Source organism: Crassostrea angulata, chromosome 2 (assembly GCF_025612915.1).
Source record: "Crassostrea angulata isolate pt1a10 chromosome 2, ASM2561291v2, whole genome shotgun sequence".
Classification (NCBI taxonomy): domain Eukaryota; kingdom Metazoa; phylum Mollusca; class Bivalvia; order Ostreida; family Ostreidae; genus Magallana; species Magallana angulata.
The window spans coordinates 68445481-68472416 of record NC_069112.1 but is presented as its reverse complement, the minus strand read 5'-3'; the positions used below and the strand labels follow the sequence as shown (position 1 = coordinate 68472416).

Here is a 26936-nt window from a genome sequence, read left to right as displayed (position 1 = left end):
GACTCGTCTATATCACAGCAGAGAAAACAAACTGAAATTTATAGATGGTGTGAACTACCTACTGCAGGATTGTATATGTGTCAATTTCAGTCCAAGAAAGATGTTAATGAAGTGTAATGTCAAAGAAAATCTCTATTGTAGTAAGTTTTAAACATTGCTTCATTCTACCCACTTAGTTTACAAATTTGAGTATAATTTTTTCTATTACTCATACATATACAGACTTAAACACGTACATCCCAGGCACGTAGCATCGATTTTCTCTCAACAAACATTAAATTTGGATTACATATGAATCAACATGCACATGGAGTCCCCTCCTCTTTTTGGGAGCACGTAAGAAATTAAAGTAAATTGAAAGAAATTAACAATGAAAATGTGCTATAAATTGATAAATACGCCCCTCCCATATATAGCAATACATATAATTTTCACGATTTTGAAAATTTGCATTATTCTCCATATTGTCAAGATTTTTTATATAAGGTCCCCCTCCCCCCTTCAAACATTATGCAAGCAAAAATTCAATTTCAAATTGTTGAACTTTCCGAATTTAGAAATATTTTCCAGCCGATTGAATTTTGATATTTCTTGTTACCGGAAATGCCGAGGCAGGGAAAGGAAATTCCGAGGTCTGTCTGTCTTGTATTAATAATTTTAATTAAGGGACCAGTTAAATAATTCAATCTTAACATAGCACGGGAATCACAGATATCCAATTTTGAATGTTTACGATGCACAAAAGAGATTGATAAGTTGAATCAAAATTGATGTCTATATATATTTAAAAAAATCCTCTAATGAAATGTGTGTGTCATTAAAACAAACCTGAAGTGCAATGATTTTGCTTTTGTTTCTTATAGTACCATCAATACAAATAAGTGTCAATAATACAATGTAACATTAAATTAAAAAATTAGACACATCGTAAAAATTCTTCATTTCAAGTCAAATCCGGTTCACCCCCCCCCCCCCCCCCCCCCCCCCGGTTTTCGACTAAATAATTCGCCGCCCCAATACGAAGTACCTTCCAAAGCTCTCTCTCTCTCTCTCTCTCTCTCTCTCTCTCTCTCTCTCATGTACAAATACTTTATATATGTTTAGTACTTCTAAATGTAGCATGCGGTAATATTGCCAGTGTTTAAAATCGTGTATTTCAATTTTTACTGATCATTGATTGTCTCGTCTCTGATTCGAAGTCCATGATAAAAAGTACTGTGTGTGATATACCTTGTATTGTCTCCTTTGTGTATCAGTACAGAACACATTCTTTTGTTTATCTGGGATCAAGAAAAACCTCGGAAATAACAGACAAGGCTCAGACTATACACGCGACAGAGTGACCGCGGCGAGGATTGAATATTGGCCACCTATGTATATGTCTTGAAGTATCAGAATAAACAGCTGCAAACGACGGGGAATTACGGTTCACCGGAATTACACCGTAAAATAAAGGAGTTTGAGATTTTATGTTACTATAAAAAGTGATTTCGCCCGGGTCTACATTGAAATCAAATCATAGTAAAGGATATGAATTTTGAACAAGGACTACATTTATAAAGTGATCGCTCAAAATCGGGAATTAGAAATATGTATTGTAATAGCGATCAAAATCAGCATGATCAGTTTATTCCATATTTTATTCGAGTTTGTAAATGAAGTTCTATTTCGTTTACTCTACCTACGAGAGAGAGAGAGAGAGAGAGAGAGAGAGAGAGAGAGAGAGAGGGAGAGAGAGAGTACTAATACATGGAGTTATTTTTAAAACCTCACAGCATTTTACTGTGTAAGCATTAGAATAGTTTACCGATCTATTTTTTTTCCCATACTGTACAAGAATATGCGATATGATATATACACTGTCTTGTTTCAAATTAGAAATACCGGTAATTGAACCTTTGAATGCTCTTTAGTCAATTATGTTCTGATAGGGCGACTAAAATGATTAATTAAATGAATAAAAATGAACATGTTTTTTTATTTTAAAAACATTACATTTTACGGCCGACTACTATTTCATTTCGGAAGAATACTTTAAATGTAAGCGACTTTTTTAGATTTTTGAATGATAAATTTATTTAATTAAAACATATGAGGTCCCTTGCTTTTGGCATGTTAAACCAGTATACATTGTACATACAATAAGTACAGAATACATACTCATCCTTTGTGTTTCTGTATTTTCCCTTAACAATTAATTAAGGATGCTTTTTAAATGAGAAAGTGTGATCATATACAATTGCATCATTAAAAAAAATTATACCAAATGAATGCAATGTTACTTATGTTTATATTTATTTTTAAATATGATTACGCCAATTGTTGAATAATAAAGGTTTTTTTTTAATTTTCGTATTAAGTGCCGACCTCAGGGTCTCTCAGGGTTTTCTCAGTACCCTCAGTGCAAACCTCAGGGTCTCTCAGGGTTACATCAGTATTTTCAGTGCCGACCTCAGGGTCTCTCAGGGTTTTCTCAGTGTCACTCAGGGTTTCCTCATGGTTTTTTTTAAGTCTCAGGGTTTTTTCATTACAGTAAGTGATATATTGATGTAATGCAAATACAAAATATCCCTATGTTGACTTTGACTTGAGTGAATTGTAAAAAAAGTAACACTTTCAAATGGGCATCACTTTTACACACGTTCAACTGAACATCATTCATTTGCAGTGTAATTAAAATGCTTCTGACCATTATAATAATAAGGATTATCCATTCAGATTTTCAAATTAGACTAGGAATCGTGTACCGACTTAACCATGCTCAATGCATGTGAATATAATGCAAAGTTCCCAATTAACTTTGGGAAAATGACAAAATAAATTTACACTTCCAAATAAGCACCTCTTTTACACACGATCAACTGATCACTTCACACACAGTCCTCAGGTACACGCTCACAACTGAACACCTCAACATCAAATCTATTCATCACCAATGAAATCATTGACACAAATTATATAGCTAAATAATCTACTGCTTTAAGCTCCACACAAATATTCGTTTTATATGCAAACACATGTAACCATGTTAACAGATAAATATCGCTGCATCATTACATATATTACATATGGGAATGAGTTATCCTCTCCAAAAGATTATTGACATATGTTTGTTTTTGTCATGTATGGTTTTTTTTTCATTTGATAGATGTATCATCCAATATTGAATATCTTTAAAACAAAACATTAAGAACATTTCGCTACTTTTATCAAATGATGTTTGTTGCCTTAAAAAAGATGAAGCAATTCTTGATTAGTTGATTCAGATGGAATTTGAAGATATTGGGGAGAAATACTAAACTCGCTACTTTAATTGCAAAATTTAATACAAACTGTGTCTATTTTGACTCAGACTTGTGTGAATTGTGAACAAAGTTACACTTTCAAATGGGCATCACTTTTACGCACGTTCAACTGAACACCATTCATTTGCAGTGTAATAAAAATACTTCTGACTTTAATAATAATAAATATTTAATTGTTCAAATTAGACTGGGTATCGTGTGTCGACTTAGCATACTCGATGCATGTGAATATAATGCAAAGTTCCCAATTAATTTTGGAAAAATGACAAAATAAATTTACACTTCCAAATGAGCACCTCTTTTACACACGATCAACCGATCACTTCACACACAGTCCTCAGGTACACGCTCACAAATGAACACCTCAACATCATCAATGAAATCATTGAAATTGCATGACACAAATTATATAGCTAAATAATCCACTGCTTTAAGCTCCACACAAACTCATAAGATGCCCGAAAATATTCGTTTTATATATATGCAAACAAATGTAACCATGTTAACAGATAAATATCGCTGCCTCATTACATATATTACATATGAGAATGCGTCAATATTCTCTCCAATAAATCATTGACAATTTTGTTTTTTTGCCACACTTGCTTTTCATTTGATAGATGTATCATCCAATATTGAATATCTTTAAAACAAAATAATAAGAACATTTCGCTACTTGCTACTTTTATCAAATGATGTTTGTTGCCTTAAAAAATTTGAAGTAATTATTGATTAGATGATTTACATGGAGTTTGAAGATATTGGGGAGCAAAACTAAGCTCGCTACTTTCATTGAACGAATTAGCGTTCCAAAATTTTTCCCTACCATTATAATATTTCATTTTAAATATCGATGATATTTTATTTAACAAATGTATCAATCAAATATGAAACGATAGATGCTCAGTTTTGAACCAAATATCGAAATATCGAAGGCCGTTCCGTAAATAAACATTTAATGAGCTTGTACTTGCCCATTTGAGCTGTAAGCAGTAGTGAACAAACTTTAAACTTACAGTGAGCACTATGTTTAAACGCTTAACTGAATTTAATGAGCGGTTGGTAAACGGTAACGAAGGCAGACCGTGAACTAAGCGCAAACGCACGGCAAAGTAATCCTTTATTTCACACAGAATGCAAGATAAGCGAATTGTTCAAAATAATTCGGGAATTATTCTAAGACTGCAATAAAACAAGAAAAGAGATAAAACATTGAGTTGTTTTTTTTTTGTTTTATTTACGGAATTAAACAAGAATATGGGTTTGGGATTTTAATGAAAAAAAAATCGGCCATATCCAGGTTTATCCAATCGATTGCTCATTTTAGACTGTGAGTCGTTTTCAGATTTTCTCACGTTATAAAAAGCATATCTAAGGCATATGAATATAATGCAAATACAAAATGTTTCTATTTTGACTTTGACTTGGGTAAATTATCAAAAAAGCACCACGTTTACACACGTTCAACCAAACATCGTTTAAATGCATGCAATCTAATTTAAAAGCCTTTGATTTAAGTTATAATCTGGATTATCTATTTCATTGTCTATACCAGACTGTGAATTGTTTACCGGTACATGCAAAATCTAAATATTCCAAGTTGATTTGGGTAAATTATGAGACAAATTACCACTTCTAAATGAGCACCTCTTTTACACACGTTCAACTGAACACTAATAACCCACAATTCCAGTAAAAGACATATTTTGAAATATCTCACGCTAAATATCGATTAAACAATTGTTTGAATCCACTTTGTGTTAAGAACCAAAGAGCAATGCATCTACCACAGTGGCGTCGTAAGCAAATTGAAAGGAGGATAGACCTATAAAAAAAATCTTGACAAGCAAAACAAATGGTCTTTGGTTCTGGTTAGGTATAACTTTGCAAAAAAATGATGGGGGGGGGGGGTAAGCCCTCTCCCCAGCCCCTCCCTCGGTGTACTGACGCCTATGTACTGTATACATCCCGTGAAATGTTCCACGTTCCAACTTGCGCTGTGAGCGAACGGTGAGTATCGATGAGCGAATGCAGAGCGAACGGTGACCGATTACTGAACAGAATATGAAAAGCGGTGATAATGAATGGCGATTGAATGCAGACTCTGAACTGAGCGCATGCGCGGATCCAGAACATTTTTCAAGGGGGGGGGGGGGGTTCGAATTGAAAGTTGGGAGCTACACTACTCATCAAGCCAAAAAAAAAAACTAAATCCCAAAATCATGAATCTCCTAATCCGTGGGAGGGGTGGGGACGTAGTATACCTATAAAATTTCATACCTCCAAAAAAAAAAAATTCCCATAACCATGAAATTCCTAATCCGTGGGGGGAGGGGGGGGGGGTGCCGACTACACCTTTAACTGCAATTCTCAATATCTCTCTTAATATTTCCGCTTCCGATGCCTTTCCAAAACATATATGTGTTTTCCGGGGGGGGGGGGGGGGGGGGGTCCAAGGCATATTTGCGATAATTCTAAATTTATTAACTTTTCTTTTTCCCGGGTGGGGGGGGGGGGGGTCCGGACCCCTCCCCCCGGCCCCCCTCTAGATCCGTGCATGGAGCGCAATCGCAGGCGCAAAGTGAACCGTGAACGCATATTGAATTGAAGATGACAGGTTTGTTCTGACTATTTCGGAATCGGAAGTTATCCCCATCTTGTATTTTGACAATAATACATGTTAAAGCTTTTGGGGTTGTCTTCATTCATTTACAGATTTTAGCAAAAATATGGGCTTTAGATTTAATGAATAAAATTTCGGTCATACTATTGCCAGGTACATGAACATCCATCTGACTGCGCAAATTTCGAAAATAAAGTTACACTTTCAAATGAGCCTTCTTTTACACACATTCAATTAAACACCATTAACACAATCATCAATTCAATTTCTCAAACCCACACACAACTTAAAACTTCAATAACAAATATTTTAACGATCTCTGAAATTTATGAACAACTCAAAGATTTGATAATTTTCCATACCGTTAAAGACCTCTTGAAACATTGTTGGAATACGGTGAAGGGCGAACTGAGCGCAAACTTAAATGCGAATTTTTGAAAGAATTTTCAGTTCGTTGATATTCTTGTTTTACAGTATCTTATTCACTGTAGGTAATGTGTTCGCCTTATTTCCATACCTTCTTAAGATATCAAACCTTTTTATATTGATTAAGAAACGTGCTATCATTATTAGAATAAATACCATAGCATCGGGAAAATTAGCCGCAATTATAGGCATAAAAATTAAAACAGAGTTAATAAAATTACACGCTTTCCTGGTCTTAATAATTTTCCTTATTGTAATTCTTAATTATGCAAAATACATGTATTGACTGACTTGACTTACTGACTTATTCCTGTTCGCTCCTTGGGGAGCATAGGGCCGCAGATGTAATACATGTATTGGTCAGGGTCAATTTCCGCCAGTGCAATTATCGCTTTTTATGTCCAATGCAAGTTTCATAGGTTAGAATAAACAATGAAGTATATGTAAATATATTAGAAACAATTTTATGTAACATGTAATAACGAAGAAAATTCCCAATTTTTGATAGTCTAGTTCTGTGTACCTGTGTTCACAGGCGTGGTTGACAGTCGGTACCTTTACAAAAGCATGGGGGAATGACTTGTACGGGCTACCAGCTTTTGTATTCAATCCACGACGATGTTATTTTTGTAGTACATTGACGACATTTTACTTATTAGAATATACATGTATTTTAACACCAGGTGTATGTGAGCGCGATTAAAGCAAACAGCACAAAATGCGGAAGTTGAACGCGCTTGAGCGCACGGCAAATAATTCGCACGATGAACGAATTGTGAGCTAAATCAAACATATGAGAATAATTGCGTTTTACGGATTGTAATTCAAACGGAGTTGATTAATTACATTGATACATTTATTAATTGATTTCTTCGATATTTTCCGTATGTATTAAGCACAAGTGTTATAAGGATTAAGCAGAATTTGTAAAGCATTGAACAACAAAGTTTATAAGAAATAACACAAAATAAATTAGATTTGCTTCAATTTTCCAGTGGCGTCGGAAACAAATTGAAAGGGGGGCTAGACTTTTCATCAGAAACAAAAATATTTTAACACGTTAAAGTTAAATTTAAATGTGTCCCCAAATCATTAAATTTCTAATCCGTGTGTGGGGGTGGGGGGTAGGGGGGGGGGGGGTTGTACAACAATAACAGCCATTTTCAATATCACTCTTAATTTCCTTATTTTCACCTCTATTCCTTACATGCTACCAAAACTGTGGAGGAGGCGAGCAGATTTGTGATACTTTAGCCCATCCCTGATGCTACGTGCCTGATAGTTATGTCAAACTTGGCAAAAAAAGTGGAGGTGGGCTCCCCTCGGTTCCGACGCTTATGCCTTCCTATGAGCTAGACAGTTAGATATGTTACAAAGGAAATGTTATTGTTATAGTAAACATTTTCTCCTTTTAAATGAAAAGAAAGTTATGGGAAACTTAACACACAGTGTAATAAGAACTTGATACATGTATATCATGTATATCATGATCATCGATATCTTGTTCTAATGAAATATCATGAAGCATCGTTATTTTTTTCCAATTAAATGTGATACTCAGCCTTTAAAAAACATCGTAAGAGTAAAACCCGTTAAATCCTGTTGTTGTTGTTTTCAATTTGACTTCAACGGCTACATAAACACTCAACATATGCTAGTCTTTTACACACGTTCAACTGAACATCTATACATTCTCTCAACCACACACTTTAATTTGCATAAGCAAAATAAAAAGCTGATGCGATCCCCACTCGTAAAATAACTTTTGAAGGCTAGATTAACACGTCGAAAGAAAATCGCAAAGATGCATACGCATTCCAAATTTGGTCAGATAAGTTATACAGAGGAATTAAATCCGTCTTTTGATGAAATCATACCAGTGTTAATGCGGTTGTGTTTGATGTCCTGTCTGGTCATTTGACAGAATACACCACCAGGTATACAGTGTATATACATGTACATGTATGTATGATATACCTTGAAAACCTAGAAAACTAAAAAAAAAAATTGCATTTAATCTTAACTTTTATAAAAAGATCATGTGGAAGATCATTAATACCTCTTGGAGCCGATAAACATGTAAGGGCTCATTGCTAATTAAAATTCCTAGTTCAATTCAATTTTAAAAGTAGTCCGTCCTCATTATGAAATTCCATCAAAATACAAGAGCTGAAACATATACACCTACTTAATATTTAACAGGACATATTCAGACAGGATAATGCTCCAAACAATATGCAACCTTGATACATGTACTACCGATTTGTTTCAGAGGTTGTGATATTTACCGCTATATGTAAGAGACTACATGTGCCCCCTTCACTGGATATGTACATGTACGTTTGAAACCTACACACAAGGAACGCAATGCTAGTGGCATATACATTGCATATATGTGTATCATTTTGAATCCAACAGTAATATCGCTTGAAATATTGAACCATCAAATCAAATATTGAAATTTGAGATTTAAAAAAATTGACCCTTTTACATGTAGGATCAATTCCTGCTGTAGAATGTTTTTTGAACAAATTATGTTTGCGATATATCGAGAACCTTCTGATTTTTATATCCTATAAGAGAGGAGATACAAACTATTTTTCAATGCAAAATGTTGAATCCCCTTTGATTTTTAATTCTTAACGAAAAGAGGCTTCGATATTAAATATTTTCACCCCCTCTATTCCGTTCTGGTTTTTTAATCTTATGGGAGAAGGGTTTCAAAATATTTTAGTTGGGATAAAAGGAAGCTTGAATTTTAGATAAATTTGCTTCGTGTCATCTCTCACATCAAATCTGTCCTATACTATAGTCCATGTAAACTCAGAGAGTTTATCGCTAATCCACTAGTATCTTTTTGCAAAACATTAGTAAATTATTTGATTAGTGCCTCCTTCTTTTTTTCAAATGCTTCCATGTACACCTCTCAACCTTTGCTCTGTATTAGGACCACAGAGCAAACTACCTCCTATATATACACATGTATAGCAATAACAAAGATAGCAAGTATCATTTACATTTATTGAATCAATTGGTACATGTATATGAATTAATATTCGATCATGAACAAAAACAATTACAGAGGAGTGGCAGTCTGTAGGGTAAGTGTAAAATGCAAACTTATTAACGTAGAATACTCATGTGCATAGGCACTGACCCCCCCCCCCCCCTTCCGCTCAAGAAAATGAAATGGGATATACCGTATACATTTTTCTAGTACATAATTATGTAACGATACCCCATCTGTCAAAATATGCTGCAGTTTACAAAATGAATTAATACAACAGATTTTATGGTGCTTGAAATTATCAGCAAATGCACAAACATATACAAAATGCAATTGTATTTGTACATGAACATGGATGAGTACAAGTAAATCAGTGCACACAGAAACCCATCTATGGTATATAATTCAAACAATATTGTTACTAGGTGATTGTATTATGGCCCCAGGAGACTACTATATATATAAGTAAAAGGAATCAAAGAAAAAAATCTCTTCATATGTCCTTCATGACAGTAACTGTAAACAAAGAGTGAAAAAAATCATCTTTATGATACAGCGTACCATACACCTGCTTTCAAGATCTAACCTAGATAAAGTAATACAGAATACCTATACACATATTATCAATTCTGATTATATCCATGTCACTACATCAGCTATATATGTATACCTGATTAAAAAAGTCATATACATGTATTTATACATGTACAATCATGCATATGCATTAAAAACAACTGAGATGAATTGAATATATCTAAACACTGTAATTTTTCCTTTACTTATAGGATCATCAAATTTTAAACTGTCTGACTTATATTTGTTAAATAATGCTTAAATGGTATACTAGGTTCATATTTGGCTATTGTGTTGACAAAGCTATTATCAACCACGTGTGTAAATTCAATCAGAATTAATATGTCTTTCCAGTCATCAAGAAGTCTTGTAAAATTCTTCATAATGATACTTTTAGTAATTAGGTAGGAGTCCTATACATGTAGCTTGGTGCTGACCCTGGACTGTGGCAAAACTGAGACGGTGGACCACTGCTGCCTTCCCACATTGTTGCTCAGAAAACCGGTACCTAGAACATAAAAAAATTACAAAAAATCAATATTATAATTATAAATACTGACAATCAGTATTTCACAAACATAGCATTAATTTACATGCATATAATAGTTTTCTTAAAATGTTATTTTTATGTACTTATAGTGGTACACGTACATGAAAGACAGTACACTTATATTTGCTTTATTACATGTAATATATATACAAGTAAATATAAGACTATGTGTATACCAAGCTGCATACAAATCAGTACAGAACTGCCAAGTTTTAGAATAGCTAGAGGTATAGCAGCCTCTTTCATAAAAAAGCTGTACACTTGTACATGTAGTATTTACTCTACACTCGATGTAAATCAAGACTTAAGGTGGTATGGGACACTTTCATGTTGTGATGTACTATTTATATAGTTTTTTCCCAAACTGCCACCAAACAGCGTAGCGTAGTGGGCGGTTAGATGGTTAACTTTTTTAAAACATACATGTATATTTTGGTTAAATATATGGTAAAATTTGAAAATTCTAAACCGGTTAAAGTATTATGATTACATGATTTTAATACTGACAGATGTCCAATAACACCTTATGGTGGTATGGCACACCTCCATTAATCTGGCATATTTCTGATCAAAATGAACAATAAATTAAGTAAGATTCCCCCCCCCCCCCGAAATTGTAACCTAACAGCATTATAGCGCAATTAGTTAGAGCATTAACTACGAACCTGTCGATAAGTCATGAGTTCAAACCCGCTGGGGCTTTGAAACTTTAAACATTTCCAAAATTTAAAAAAATGTTTTCTGGTTAAATATTGTGAAATATTATTTATCATAAGGTTGTCATAAATTTTGTTGTGAATGAATAAAAATGCACAGGCTATAATAGACTGCTGTGAATTGTATGATACACTTTTTGTGCATTTCTACATGTGAAATCAATAAAAATCGTGCATAATAAATATTGATAATATCACCAGTATTAACAACAGCGTCTGTGTAACGGAAACCAGTGGTTTTATTTTTGTCACAATATATTTCACTTAATAATGTATGATTCTATTTTAAGTTGATTACTATTAATACATTAAATCCATGAGAACTATCGAAAGGAATGCAGATCGTGACTTTTAAAAGTTAACTATGACATCATATTGTATGAGGTACAAACAAGTGACTTCAAATAGCTCGCAGGTTTACTGCTTGTGAGAAAGCCTTCCCTGAGAACTGCTTGTGAGAAAGCCTTCCCTGAAAATTTATAAGATTTGTCTGTGTGGTTATAATGTTATAATGTTTCAAACACAGTGTCCATGATAAAATCATTGGCAACGCCATTTCAATGAAATATATATAGTAAATTGCATATCTTAAACGGAAAACACATTTCAGAACTACGATTCAAACTTTTAAATGATTTAGACGTTCTTAATTGTACTCAACACAACAACAGAAGAGATAATGTTGAATCAATTCATAAAGAATAATCAATATGTGTTCGCGGCCAATTTTTCGCAAAACAACTTCAAATATTGAAAAGATTTTGCAAAACCCTATATTATCATCATAACGTAAGCCCGACGTCATCATTTTCTTACGTCTGAGAACCAAAAAATAAAAATGAGTTGATTGACAAGACTAGCATATTTACTCATCATTAGAACATGTAAATACTCTGAGTCAATAAATGCAAAATTAATTACCATACAACTCTTGTCATAATCAGTTTGTAATCGCATACATTAATTAGCTAAAGCCAAATAAATTTTAATAGAACCTCTAGTTAGATCAGTGGTTGAAAATACAGAAGTTATAACTGTAATTAAAGAAGCGAAGCTTATGCATACGATTTACGGTAATTTATTTTCTTGTCTAAATATGATTTTAAATAGAAGAGTTCCAACGCACAATCATACCTTATTAAACAAAATGTAACAATGTATTTCACCTGATTTTAAATGGTTAGCATGTGATAATTATAAATGTTTATATAAACTACATGTAAGCTTTTTGAGATATTTCCTTTTATGTTTTTAGGGATCATTTGTCATTTAAAAAAAAAAAGTATGGGTTTGCTATGACCGATTGATTATATGGTCAACACTTTATGTTAAATTCTATTGTGACATCAGCAAACCCGAGAGCTACCTTAAATCGGGAAGCCTTTACATACCTGCATTTGTAGTCCCCTATCTGTTTTTGTACATGTCAGTCACTCTCTCTCTCTCTCTCTATCTCTCTCTCTCTCTCTCTCTCTCTTTCTCTCTCTTGGGAATTATGTTAGGAAACAGCATTTCAAATTTTGGACAATATGTGTATTTCATAGCATTGATAATTATACAACTGATGTTAAGCCGAGCTGTTCTGTGATTGGTTGAGCATTTAAGCTGATAACAATTTTTTATTTTAACAGGTTGTTTTCTTTTGTCAAATACTTATATTATACATGCAATGCTTAGTTTGATTGCTCAAAATCATCAATTTATCATCAACCATTCAATAAATTAATCACATTATAAAAAAGATGCATGTGTTTATCAAAATCCAGCTTTGTATATTTTGCTAATACAGTTATACTTCGATATGTCGAACACTGAGATTTCAAATACAATAGTAAGTGTCGAAGTGATTTTTAGGTCCCAACCACTTTTTGAAGTATATCACCCTCGATATCATAAATACACGGATATCTCGATCTATCTAAACAGTCCCATCTAGTTTGAGATAGGAAGTTTGACTGTAATTAAATTTATTGCATTAATGTGATTAATTTTAAGAATAATTTAACAAAAAGACATGTTTATTATTTTACTCTGAAAAGTTATTTTATCTATTTATGCATATTTCCTATCTTACTTTATTATCAATCTATTTTTTTCCTCTCATTTCCAATTCAAATTGTTTTATTTTGAAAAAAAATGTTGGGGACAGGTCGTGTACAAAAGATAACCACATTTTAAATGAATTTGAAAAAAAATTACAGTTAAGATTAGTTTTGATTTTTTATAATTTTATATAAATACCAAATCTTCGACTTTTAGAGTTCTTTCAAAATTTACAAAAGTACATGTCATAGCAAACAAAACTTGGGTTATGGGCTATAATTAATATGCACTCAAATAAGGCTAGCTGATCTGATAAAAATTAACTAGTACTTTATTAAAGTTTGGGGTTTTTTTTGGGAAGGGGGGGGGGCATAAAAAATATGAAAACTAATTTAAATGTTGCATGCTAAGTAATTCAAGTTAGGTAACGGGTTGAAAATTACTTTCAAAGTGTTTACATAAACCTGCTATACAAATTGAAATGATTTGAACCTCTCTGCTTGGAAGCTAACGAGAGAGAGAGAGAGAGAGAGAGAGAGAGAGAAGAACCAATGGACAGACAGACAGACAAACTGAGAGAGTAAGACTACATATTGCTTTACCGGTACTTATATATAATACATGTATATTAATACCGTACTCTAATCAAAACTTTGTTTTAATCTATTTCTGGAAAATGACTTACCAGCTCAAGATAGGTTTAGTCCATTGATACACAAAGTGACATATTCACTTCTGTTCAGACTCCTAATTTTTATTCTGCATTAGACCTCTTGAGAAAAATCCCATGAAAATTTCTATTCTTTGTCCAAATATGTGGGTAAGATCCATCTTTGAGCAAGTATCAAATACTGATAAATCTGTTCAAATAAATAAATGGATGCATGTCAACATTGAAACTTTTTCCCTTACCATTTAATTAAATTTTTAAAAAATTAATTAAATTAAAACAGATTTTATTGTGTAATTCCTATTTCAAACATATTTGAAACATTAACTTCAAGGTAATAGATGATTTATATGTATAAGGGATGTCCATTTTACTCGGTTGACTTAGTCGATTAATTGGAGCATTAAGTCGAGCAATGGTTAAGTACTCATTGATTTATTTGAAACTGTGTGGGCTCTTTTAAAATCAAATAATGCTACTTATATAATAAGTAGCTTCCAGCTCCTGCACTATGTATCAAACCCTGACTACTATTTAGGCAAATACATGCACAAAGCACAACATAATACTATTGTTATTATTATGCAGACTGTTAAATATACTGACATGCTTTGCTATAAGTAGCTGTGACGTTTGAGTGTTGACTAGTCCCTAAAAATAATCACCGGAAAAGCAAGCGTTTGTTGTTTTTTTCTTCAAATTAATTAATTGATTTGATTGTTTATTTAATCAACAAGTTGTTGTAAAATTAAAAGTCAACAAAGGTTTATATGTTCTTTTCAAGAAATGAGAGACGTTTGACCTTACCTAGAAAACTCGAAATGTTTAGCAGACGAAATCTCATTGAATTTTTTTCTTGTACATTCATTATCAAGTGTCATTTAAAAAAACGTTTTTGTGATCCTCATGTAGAATTTCTTTGACAAATATGTTCAATCAATTTGTTCAAAAGTTTATCAGAAACTTTAACTTTAAAATTACCATCAATAATGAAGTGTTTTAAAAAGATTAATAATTTTAATTGCTTGATGTCAGTCATATATATCTACGTTTTTTATATATAGATACCGTCCATTCATTATCAGCTAATATAGCGTAGCGGTAACGCATTGGGCTTCATACTGGAATAATTGTAGCGTCGTGATTTCGAAACCCGCTGTCGTGCTTGGAAGTTTATCATTGAAAACATTTGCCATGCTATGGAATGCACCTAAAGTTTTATGCTATAAGGCAGCAATGGCGTTCCATACCGTGCTCTATTTCGGCTATATGCTTACGCTACATAAATCTTTTGTATATTATGCGAAAATAAATAAGTATTGAATATATAGCGACAAACTGACATAAGGCATAATAATGTCACATACAGAAACACCATGTCATAAACTCAAAAGCATTATTAGTTTTAAAAACTTTTGATAATTTGCATCAAATGCATGATTTCAAATAAGTTGTAAAGTTATTGTTATGAAAATATTCATTAGCAAATGTCATAGCTTTTTATACCTTTTTCTTAATCTGATGCTTACACATAATTGAGGTCTGTCCATATCACCTTAGACAAATCAAATGTGACCTGTTTCATGTTATGTCATTGTCCCGTGCCAATCAAAGATTAATTATTAAAAAAACAAATGCCTTGAGATGACATCTTTGCAAGTCGAGGATTTAAGATCCATTCTGCTCCTCTTCACAAGGCAATGGTTTATCATAAATCCTTGACTTGCGAAGATGTGAGATTAATATATATACTGATGATTAATACATTAATACTAAAATGATTATACAATTATCTAATCCAATACATAACTGATTTGGAGTGCTATTCTACTAGTACTGACTGATTTTATTTAACTGGAAGAGGGCAGAGATTGTTATGCTACGACATACTGGTATATGTCAGTGACACTGCATGTATAGATTTATTTCTCTGATATCGGCAAATACATGAATACTGGTGTGCGACCAGTTCTCATCGAGTACCATTTCTCGCCAGTACATTGTGATGTCATATATCAACATATAAAATCATATACGAAAAATGACATCACAATGTACTGGCGAGAATTGGTTGCACGTCAGTACAGTTTTTAAACATTTCACAAGTTATTTTTGTAAAGGTAGTGAAAAGTATTATTTATTTATCAATTATATGTAAAGATGCATGAAATTATTTCCTAAATGTCTTAAAAGGTACATGTAAAATATATCATAACTTATAGGATCAGGATGAAACATACTGAGCAGTATCTGCGACAGTGCTTGTTTTAATAATAAAAAAAGATGCATCTTTCCACAGATTGGATTTTCAAGAACACCTGCATGTACATGTATAAACAAACTATTAACTGAATAAATTAAAGACTTTACATTGAATTATAGGGCCTAGCATGAATTACATGTATATTGAACATACAAAAGTAGCATCTTGTCATCATGGTCAAGATTACATAAGAATTAAATCCTTTCCACAACAAAGTGACAGCTTGTAGAGAAAATTCGAACAATTAACATAACAATAACAGCTGTAGGCAATTTTCTCAACGTGTTGTACATTTATAAACACGAACGACCACCTTATAATAGGAATCATGTACTCACCACTAAAAAAACAACTGTCCCAGACTCTTAATTTGATATATAATCTCCGAACACATGACTTCCTTCGAAAATATAGGTTTTACGGTGTTTTGACCAATGGCTGATTCGCCCCGGGTCATTTTATCCTAACTATTTTGATGTATACTTACTTGTACATTATCGCGGTGGTATCAGTTTCATGATGTGATTTATTCATATACGCTCAGAATTTTGTTTTAAATTTTAACCTTTTCTAAGAGTGCATGGAAGAATTGTACATGTACACAGAGGCATACTATTATGTTATTTATGTCTCTGTTCAGAGCGAATATGATATTTATTCCATAAAATTAAGCACTAGAGGAGGAAAAATAGCTTCTGTTCTCATATTTTGAAATTTTAGTATCGTTGAGAAGTAAAGTTGAGATAAAACTTTGAATATTGTAACAAAACATTGCATTTAATGTTTATAATTTATATACATGTACAATGTATATGTGTATATCTATTTTAATTTTTTGTTCCGTTTTAAATTTTGTTTTATTTACAAAGTAAACTTGTAGTCAAACAACAAGAAAGTAAAACTTAGTATGGCATGTCCAGATGTAGTAAATTACATCGTAAATCTGGCATGTACAATGTATGTACATGTGTTAGTATATATATCTCTATGAATAAACCTACACAATCTAAAAGGGTTACAGATCAATTTGACCATGTTTACTATAACTTTGTTCTAAAGCTTCTTTAAATTTATTTTGTTTTTATATTTAACCAATACAGCTTCTGCCTTCTCCAAAAATATGATTAATGAAATGCTAAAATTTAAATTCTTATCATTATTTCTGTTTTAACAACAACAACAACAACAACAACCCCCACCCCCCCTCCAAATACCATTTAATATATGAACTACATTATTCAAAGATAAATCTGATGAATTGTTATGAATGACGTGGTAATACATGTACAAATTTGGTGTTACATGTATCCACAGCATGTATATGATTTATAATCAGCGAGACTTAGAGTCAGAGTGAGTGAATCCATTGCTTCAAAATGATTATATTAAATAACAACCTTGTCCTGTTTGTATCTGTCCATGTTTATATCATTGATTATTTTTCATATTCTATAACTGTCTGATCTTTGAACACGTTCACCAAAACTTCTTTTGACCAATAAACAAGCACACTGCATTGTAAAAAAAAAAGTTAGTAGCAAATTCACAAGGGACGAAAGCACCCGTTACCTATATCGAAAGTACTCTGTCGATTTTAATCCATTGTTTAAAAAAATAGCTACATTTCTCATTTTCTTCAAGAACTAGACATATAGTAAAGCGGTTTTCATAAAAGAAAACACAAATGCAAAATAGAATAATTATTACATTACTTCAATAGAATGGTTTTGGTGTATCGTCTGACCAGGCAAAACCACCGTACACTTACACTTTATATTGTATTGAAGCATAGTTTTACGAGAATAATCCTGTAATTCATTGTTAAAACATACCTAGCATTTATCTTCCTAATTTACTTTTTTCTCCTTACTTTCAGACCGTAGAAAGTTTCCATTGGAAACGGAAGACGTTAATCATATGAATATAAACAAATGAGTCTAGATCTAGTGTTATATTTATATATTTTTTGTTATCTTTTGCCTTGGGCTTATATAATCCACATTTTTTTCAATGCTTATATATCTAAATGTAGACAATTTTAAACATCGTCTAAGTAAACAAACACGATATAATGAAAACACATTATCAATATTAGAATATAAGTCGTTGTTTTAACCAAGTGGGAATAAATGATGTAGATTTTAGTACAAAAATTATCTATTATAAATGTTTTGTTAATAGATAGAATCTATCCAGCTCGTAGTTTAGAAAAGGAAATGCATTCGTGATTTGTTGTTAAAAAACAATTTTAGAAGCGATACACGTGTATCATTAATTGATTTCTTTAAGCCATCATTCGAAACTAAATCATAGAATTCAAAAACTTACCTTTAAACATCACTGTGACATCAAATATCCAAGGAACAGGTCACTTATAGGTCACAACATATTTCACTTCCGCCATTATAAACAACTTTCGATATGACATTTGCGCATGCGCAGATTTTTCTGTGTAAAGGGGGAAAATGGAGCATAAAATTTCACACACACTGTGTGAAAAAAATTAGGAAATTGGTGTCAAAGAAACACTCATACTTTTTTTATTTTTTCTGGTGGAATTTAGTGAGAGGAACACGAAAATGACGTTATTTCAACTGAACACCTGAGTTCGGGTGTCCATTTGATTTTCAGGTGATAAGTTGATTGGTGTGTAAACTTGGTATTCGGCCAACTTCACAGGGCTTACAAACACACACACACACACACACACATATATATATATATATATATATATATATATATATATATATATTTAAGAAACTAAATGTATGTCCTTTTTCCATTTTCTCATAGAAAAGAGATGGACTCTGCCTTCATGGCAGACACCGTGTAAGTATTATTATTTCCAAAACTACAAAAGACAATTGTAGAGAGGTCATTGTCTGCTGTCCATTTAGTAAAACAATACTCTTTAAATTGACGATGACTATATTACTACTTTTTATTCGTTTTCTTGTTTTTTCCTCAGTGTGGACTCTCCACCCGTGGAGGATAAGTCCCCGGCCGCTGAGCGTTAGCCAGCCGGGGCCATTAGGAGACGAAAACTTTGTAAGTACATTTTTAAAAAAAAAATTTAGATGCAATCAAAAAAAAAAAAAGTTTTAAAACAGTAAATATTCAGTTTCTCTAATTATTTTTTAATGATTAAGAAATTAAACTAATTATTTTCTTTTTTTTTCCTTTTCACATAGGCCACTTAACACCAGGACCAAGTCACCGATGTTTCTTGTTCTCCTAATTGAAATTAAATGAAAAAATGTTTATGATTTGTTTTTGTTATGATTTTACAACAAAAGGAGTGTGTTTAGGTACACGAAATGAAGATTAGTCGAAAAAAATTTTGATCACTTTTTAAAAAAAAATCTAAAGATAAAGTTTCAATTTAAAACAAGAGTAAAGATTTTTCTATTTTAATTGATATATTTTTTTTCATTGAAAAAATGTTATGTATTTTTTTTTCAAATCTAATCTTCATTTGGTGAACTTATGAATGACGGATTTAAGATCTCAATGAAAACTCTGGCATCAAATTGTATCTATGAATATTTTTGAGACAAGAGTCTATTGAAGAAAGTAAACGTGTGAGCAAAACGATTTGCATAGTTTTTTTGGTTTTTTTTTTTTTTTAAATAATTATTATTTTTTGTGTTAGAATTAATACAAAGAAAAAATAAATGAATCCAATGATATTTTTAAAATATGAAATAAAAATCTTTTCGACAACGAAATGTTTTTTACACATCAATAATTAATCTCTATGACACCGAAATGTTTTTTACACATCAATAATCAATCTCTATGACAACGAAATGTTTTTTACACATCAATAATTGAATACAAAGAGATTGTAATTTTTTTTTAACATTAGTTGCTATATTAATTGAGTTACAGAGTTTTCTCAATCTCATTCTACAAGAAAGTTTTGATTAGAGAGGACGTTGATTTTTGTGAAAATCGAAAATGTTTTAATGTGGTTATTGTCATTTAATGTTTGGGGATTTTATGAGCATGGCAAATCATGAAAAAGGTCACGAATTGGAAAATAATCGCCAATCATTCCAAGAAAAGTAAGATATAAGATGTTATTTATTTTTCATTTATTTAATTATTTACCAGATAATCATTATTATTTTATTTATCTTATGATATTTTATTTTATGAATCAATATTATTATTATATTTTTTGGTCTGTATTTCTCTTTTAAACGAATTACTTCGTCTACGTTATCGAAGTGTAAAGATAAAATGAAAATAAGTTATTGAGAAAACAGGTAGAGAGTGGTTAAAGGGAGGAAATACGAGTGAGTGACACATGATGTTGTTTGCATTAAGTACTACGTAGTTATCTTCCCATGCCAAAAGAGTCTTCAATCATAAACTTAGACTACATGCTACATGTATAAAAACAACATCATGTTACAAAATATTTTTTCTTTAATTAAATAAAAATACATCACTTATTTCTTTGGTACGATTTTTTTCTATTTGTAAGCTTTTTTTATTATAATTATCATCATCAGTATTATCGGGCATGATATTCAGAAAAGTAAGCGATAAATTAAAAATGATTTTTTTTTGTTTGACTGTTTTGAGTTGGGTTTATTTTTTTTTGCTGTTAAATTTGTTTTGATTTTTTTTTATCTAAAAAAAAGATTTTCATTATTCTTTTTAGAGATCTATGCTGATGCCTTTGTAGATATATATGTATTTTAGTTAAAAAGATGAACGAATTAATAGAATAAAACAATTATGGTCACTCATTTTTGTAAAAATTGATTAAAACTGAAAGAATTTTGTGTGTGTGGTTTTTTTTTTTTTTTTTTTTTTTTTTTTTTTTTTTTAATAAATAACAAGTAAGATTTTATTTTGTTTTAGTGTAAGAGAACAGGACTTGTATCAATACTTAAAACAGTGAAATTGAAATGATTAATGAATTAATAGGATAAAAACAATTATGGCCACCCATTTTTGCAAAAATTGATTAAAACTGAAAGAACTATTTTTTTGTTTTAGTGTAAGAGAACAGGACTTGTATCAGGACATTCAAGATATGGAATGTGCTGTTTCGTTTCCTAGCTCGGTAGACGATTTACTAAAGGACACCACCCTTACTCAAGATAGGACAGAAAACGATTTCGAAGATATTAGTGATTGCTCTTTTGATACAGATCTGATGAATATGGACATAGACGATCTAAATGGCCCCGTGTCCTCTGACTTTTGGGATGTGGCGGACGGCTCTTTTCACGAGGAAGACGCTCTCATTCGAGATATACAGGAGGATCTCGTTGATGGTCCAATACAGATTGGAGGGGGGAGAGATGATTTCGATATTCAACTTTTACAAGAAAAGACATTAAAATCAATGGGAGTGAAAGAAGCTACTTTCGAGTTGACTTTTAAAGATCATCTCTTTCGTCATCCTAAGAAGATGAATGAAGCAAAAGATCTTTTAAAGGATGCTTTTAAAAACATCATAGAGCATGCAAAGAAAGACCTTCGCCCTGGAGATGTAATGAGAGCTGTCATTCATAACGACGGGTTGGACCTACCCGTGTTCGTTCCCTTCCGTCCCATGGAAGACATAAATGCAGAAGCCATGCTGAATTGTCTGGAAAATGTTCTCAACAGCAACGAGGATATTCCATTTGACTCCTCCTGTCGAATAGATGTTGGCGCCATCAAGTATCCGCGGGGGGGGGGGGGGGGGGGGGTCGAGGAGTCAAGATGCCAACCCTATCCCAGAAAATCAAAAAGAAACTTTCGATTGTCGAGATTAGAAACCTCGACAACAAGTGTCTCGTTCGTGCTACTCTTGTTGCCATGGCCAGCGCCTGTAAAATTCACCCAGCCGAGTTTCGAAGATTCAAAGCTCTGCACCCGACCTACACGACTGGGGAAATTCTCGTTCATTTTTCGCGATGTCCCACATGGTATTATGACGAACTGCGCGCAAACAAGAAAAAAAAACACAAGACACTTTAACCGAAAGAGTCTGTGTCACCTTGGGTATACACACAGACCAACCCTTGACCTATGCCTACCTTTCACAGTTGGAAGATTTTTTGAATATCAACATCTATGTCGTCAGTGCTCGCATGGGAGATTCATATGTTAGCCGCAATACGGACGAAGAACGAAAAAAAGTGTTTCTCTATCACAATGACAAAGAGGGAGCCGAGCATTTTCATGCCATCACGAAAATTACGGGATTCTTCAGTCGCTCGCGATTCTGCACCCATTGTCTCAAACCTTATGAAAAGCCTTACAAACACAGTTGCATAAAACACTGTAACCTCTGTCTGTCCGACAACTGCACTAAAAAAGAGACCAGTACGTGTACGGATTGTCACCGCACCTGTCGTTCGGACGCCTGCTTTTTACGTCATAAACTACCTATGGAGGGTGGTGGAATTCCTTGTGAGCTAACCTACAAGTGCCCAGACTGTCATCAGACCTTTCATTGTTCAGAGCGCAAGCGAGAAGATCATCGATGCGGGTATTACACTTGCAAGTCCTGTCACCAGTATGTAGAACCCGAGCACTTGTGCTTTGCCAGAGCACACACGTCCACGTCTGAAGACCAACGGCAATATATTTTTGCAGATATTGAGGCATCTCAAAGAGACGAACGTCTGCAATGCGAATATGGATACTTACCTCGAGCAAATGTCGACTGTCGACGATGTCGTGACCAGTCATGTAGTGACTGTCGACTTTGTCGTCACTGTCAAAAGTCACATTGTGGTCAAGCAAGACATACTTTTGTGTTAGCCGTATGTCAGACAGCCTGTTCTGATTGCGAACAAACGAATCTAACACCCGATAGTACGTGTTCGAAATGCGGTGATCGATGTGCAAACTGCTCCAAGATGGACAAGAAGACCAAGCAATTTGTGTCTCCTCCCTGTCCTGACAAATGTGGGGGTCGAGAACGTGTTTTTAAGACACTCTACGACCTGGGAGTTTGGATGTTTAACAAACAACACAAGGGATTCACCGTGTTCTTCCATAACCTCTCCTATGATGGTCAGTTCCTCCTTCAGTATCTCCTTTCACAAAGCATTCGACCTTCGTTCATCATATATCGCGGAAGTAAGATTCAGATGTTTAATGTTAGCGAACTCAACATCAGGGTCTTAGATTCGTTTAACTTCCTACCCATGGCTTTATCTAAGCTACCAAAAGCTTTTCAACTGGGATCTCTGAAGAAGGGATATTTTCCGCACCTTTTTACGAGTCTGACAAACATGAATTACGTGGGTCCTTATCCCCCCGTCGAGACATATGGTCCAGACGCCATGACGGTGGAAGGTAGAAGATAATTCCATGCTTGGTATGACTCCAAAATTGACAGTAAAGCTGTGTTTGATTTCCAGAGAGAAATTCTAGAGTACTGTCGCAGTGACGTGGACATACTCAGACGTGGGAAGCCACAAATGGAGACGACGGGCATGGTGATGACGCCTTCGGTTCCTGCACCATTGCGTCGTTATGCATGGACGTTTTTAAGACCAAGTTTTTACCTGAAGAATGGAAGGTGCTCGTTGAGGTAAACGGAGATGAACAATGGCCGCCTGAACGACGACATGATGGTAAATCAACTGTTTACTATCAAGGACAATGGATTCCAAAACGAGAACTCGGGTTGGTAATCAAACAAGAGTTGTTTGTATCCTCCCCCATCGCTCGACCTCCTCCCAATGGCTACCACTCTCGCCTGAATTACAGTAAAAAATCTATTGCATGGTTGGAATGGATTTGTCATAGCGCACGAATCGAGGGGAAACACTTGGAGATTCGACATGCTCTTACTGCTCACGGCGAGTATCACGTTCCTGGAACGCGGTATTTTGTCGATGGGTACACACCTCCTTGTCCAGAGAATCCTAGTGGAGTGGTGTATGAGTTTCACGGATGTCGGTAGCACGGATGCCCCATTTGTTACAAAAATGGCAAAGAATTCATCAATCCAAATACGAACCAGACGGCATCAGAATTGTTCACTCTGACACAGATGAAGGAACGTCGACTTCGAGAATTGAGTCTCAAAGTAGTGGTAATCTGGGAGCACGAATTTGATGCCATGATCAAATCGAACGACAGGTTGAAAGCTTTCCTCAATCAACTGGATTTGGAAGATCGTCTGGATCCCCGTGACAGTCTCATGGGTGGGCGTACTAACGGCTGCATTTTGTATAAACGAGCTGTGAAAGCTACAAAGATTCACTATGTGGATTTTACATCCCTATATCCTTTCGTCAACAAGACCTGTCGCTACCCAGTGGGACATTCCGAGATTGTGACTCGAGACTTTGCTGATCTCTCTTCCTATTTCGGTCTTGCTAAAGTGAAAGTGATACCTCCTCGAGGACTTTTTCACCCAGTTTTAGGTTACCGAACAGGAGGAAAATTGACATTTCCTCTTTGTCGAACGTGTGTAGAGTGTCAACAACAAGAACCATGCACCTGTACCGAGTCGCAGAGGTCTTGGATTGGTACCTACTGTACACCCGAGCTCGAAAATGCCATCGAAAAAGGATATCAAATTAGCAAGATCTACGAAGTATATCATTGGCACGAAACGATGCAGTACGATCCTAAAACGCAAACCGGAGGACTTTTTGCCTCTTACATCAATTTATTTCTCAAAATTAAACAGGAAGCCAGTGGACGACCTTCCTGGGTCGAGTCCGATGACGACCTCAAAAGGTATGTGGAAAGTTACGAGCAAAGAGAAGGCATCGTACTAAACCCAGAAAAGATTGAACATAATGCAGGTCTCCGAAGTCTGGCCCAACTTCTAAATAGTTTTTGGGGAAAATTTGGACAGCGTCAGAATCTGACAAAGACTCAGTTTGTTCACGATAGCCAGGCACATGTTCTTTATCAACAGATGGTTAACCCCGCTGTGGAGATCGTAGATTTTCAAATCGTTAACGAGGAAAACCTCATGCTGTCCACAAAACGCCTTTCCGAGGAATTGTGCTTACCAGGACATACCAATCTGTTTCTAGCCTCATTTACAACCTGCTGGGCTCGACTGAAATTGTACGAGTTACTGGATCAATTACAGTCACGTGTGTTGTATATTAGGACACAGATTCTGTCATTTTTACCTCAAAAGAAGGTGATTGGGACCCCCCCCCCCCCCCCCCCGTCGGCGATTTTCTGGGTGAACTCACAAACGAATTAGACAAGGGAGATTGGATCACGGAATTTGTGTGCAAGGGTCCAAAAGATTATGCTTATCAGACACACGCGGGCAAACGGGTGTGTAAAGTCAAGGGATTTTCCTTAAACTTTGACAATGCACAAAAAATCAACCTGGAGAGTATGCGTGACGCCATGTTCAATAGAGAAGATCCGCACACAGGAGTATATCATACCCTCAATTCGAACAAAATCTGTCGCGAGAAAGTACATTCCGAACTGTACACTCGAGAAGAGATCAAGAAATATTCCTCAGTGTATACGAAACGAGTCGTTCAGGCGGACCTGACCAACTTGCCTTATGGCTTTTGATTCGAGAAGAGATCAAGAAATATTCCTCAGTGTATACGAAACGAGTCGTTCAGACGGACCTGACCACCTTGCCTTATGGCTTTTGATCATGAACTATCAGGTGACTATTGACAACAAAGGCATTTTTATATTAATTACAATTTATTATATTTTTCTCATGTTTGTTACATGATTGTAAAATAGTACATGGTATATCATACTGAATGATATTCAATAAAACATTTAAAATTTGATCCAAGTCTTTTTCTATTTTGGAGGAGGAGTGCGCATGCCCGGTGGTGACTTTCTTTTCACAGGTTTGTCATAAATCATTCCAGATCCGGTCTGATGCTCTTCAGATGACACTGTTTTTATGGGTTTGTCATAAATCATCCTGGATCCGGTCTGATGCTCTTCAGGTGTGGAGAGAGGTTGAGACTCAATGAGACTGTCTTTTTCATCTGGTATTTCGGTATTCGTTCCTTGATCTCGCACTTCTTTTTTATCATTCTGACGGAGTTTCATCTGATCGTGGGTGGTTTTTTTCACGAGAACGTATTCCTCTGCCATTTCTTTTCAAATGAGGTTTGAGTATTAGGGATATGGCCTCCGGATGTCTCCTGAGTAAAGTCTTGATGTCCTTGTTATCAACGCGTCGGTCGGCAAGAGACTGAAGGAGAGACTTTTGGGCTTTCAGTTTTGTTCGATAGTAAGGCGTCACAGCTGGATGACCCAGGTATAGATTCATGGCAATTTCGCGAAAGGTTTTTAATTGCTCCTCCGTGGCCATTTTCACAAGTTCTTTATTTGCTGAGCATTCGCCTCGTAAGGAAATTTGAGAAAAAGTCCGTGCTGTTTAGTCCTCTGCGACATAGTGAAATAATGAAAACCTCGAAGGAAATGCAGGGTATTTATAAGGGCTGGAAAATAATGGTATCCCCTTCTTCCACCAAGATGTCTTCCGGACAGTGATTGGTTAAATCCACCAAAATGTATCCGTAGGGGCGCCGCACGGCTTTGTTGTAGGCATCCATCCAAAACTTGGATCGCCCAGTAAACACTTGACTTCCGAAGGTAATGATCTGACGATTGTCTCTCACGTTTTTAAGCAAGACCACGTGTTGACAATTGAGCAAGATGCTCTTGGCGTATACAGATTTTGTGACAAGAGGAAGGCCGTAACGTTAGCATGAGACACCATGGTCTGGAACATGTGTAAGGCGTCGGCACTCTTGGTCACCAAGTGAATCATATCG

General features: G+C 34.4%; 1 protein-coding gene and 1 long non-coding RNA gene across 2 annotated transcripts in view; one reads left to right on the top strand and one right to left on the bottom strand.

Annotated features, from left to right (window-relative positions):
• LOC128173527 (uncharacterized) overlaps positions 1–26936 on the top strand; it is a 145470-nt gene that overhangs the window by 71005 nt on the left and 47529 nt on the right. The window lies entirely within an intron of this gene.
• On the bottom strand, positions 9364–16783 carry LOC128173597 (uncharacterized). Its single transcript, XR_008242518.1, has 3 exons — positions 16515–16783; positions 13929–14103; positions 9364–10442 (listed from the first exon to the last, which is right to left on the bottom strand). It is a non-coding gene; the product is annotated as an uncharacterized LOC128173597 (long non-coding RNA).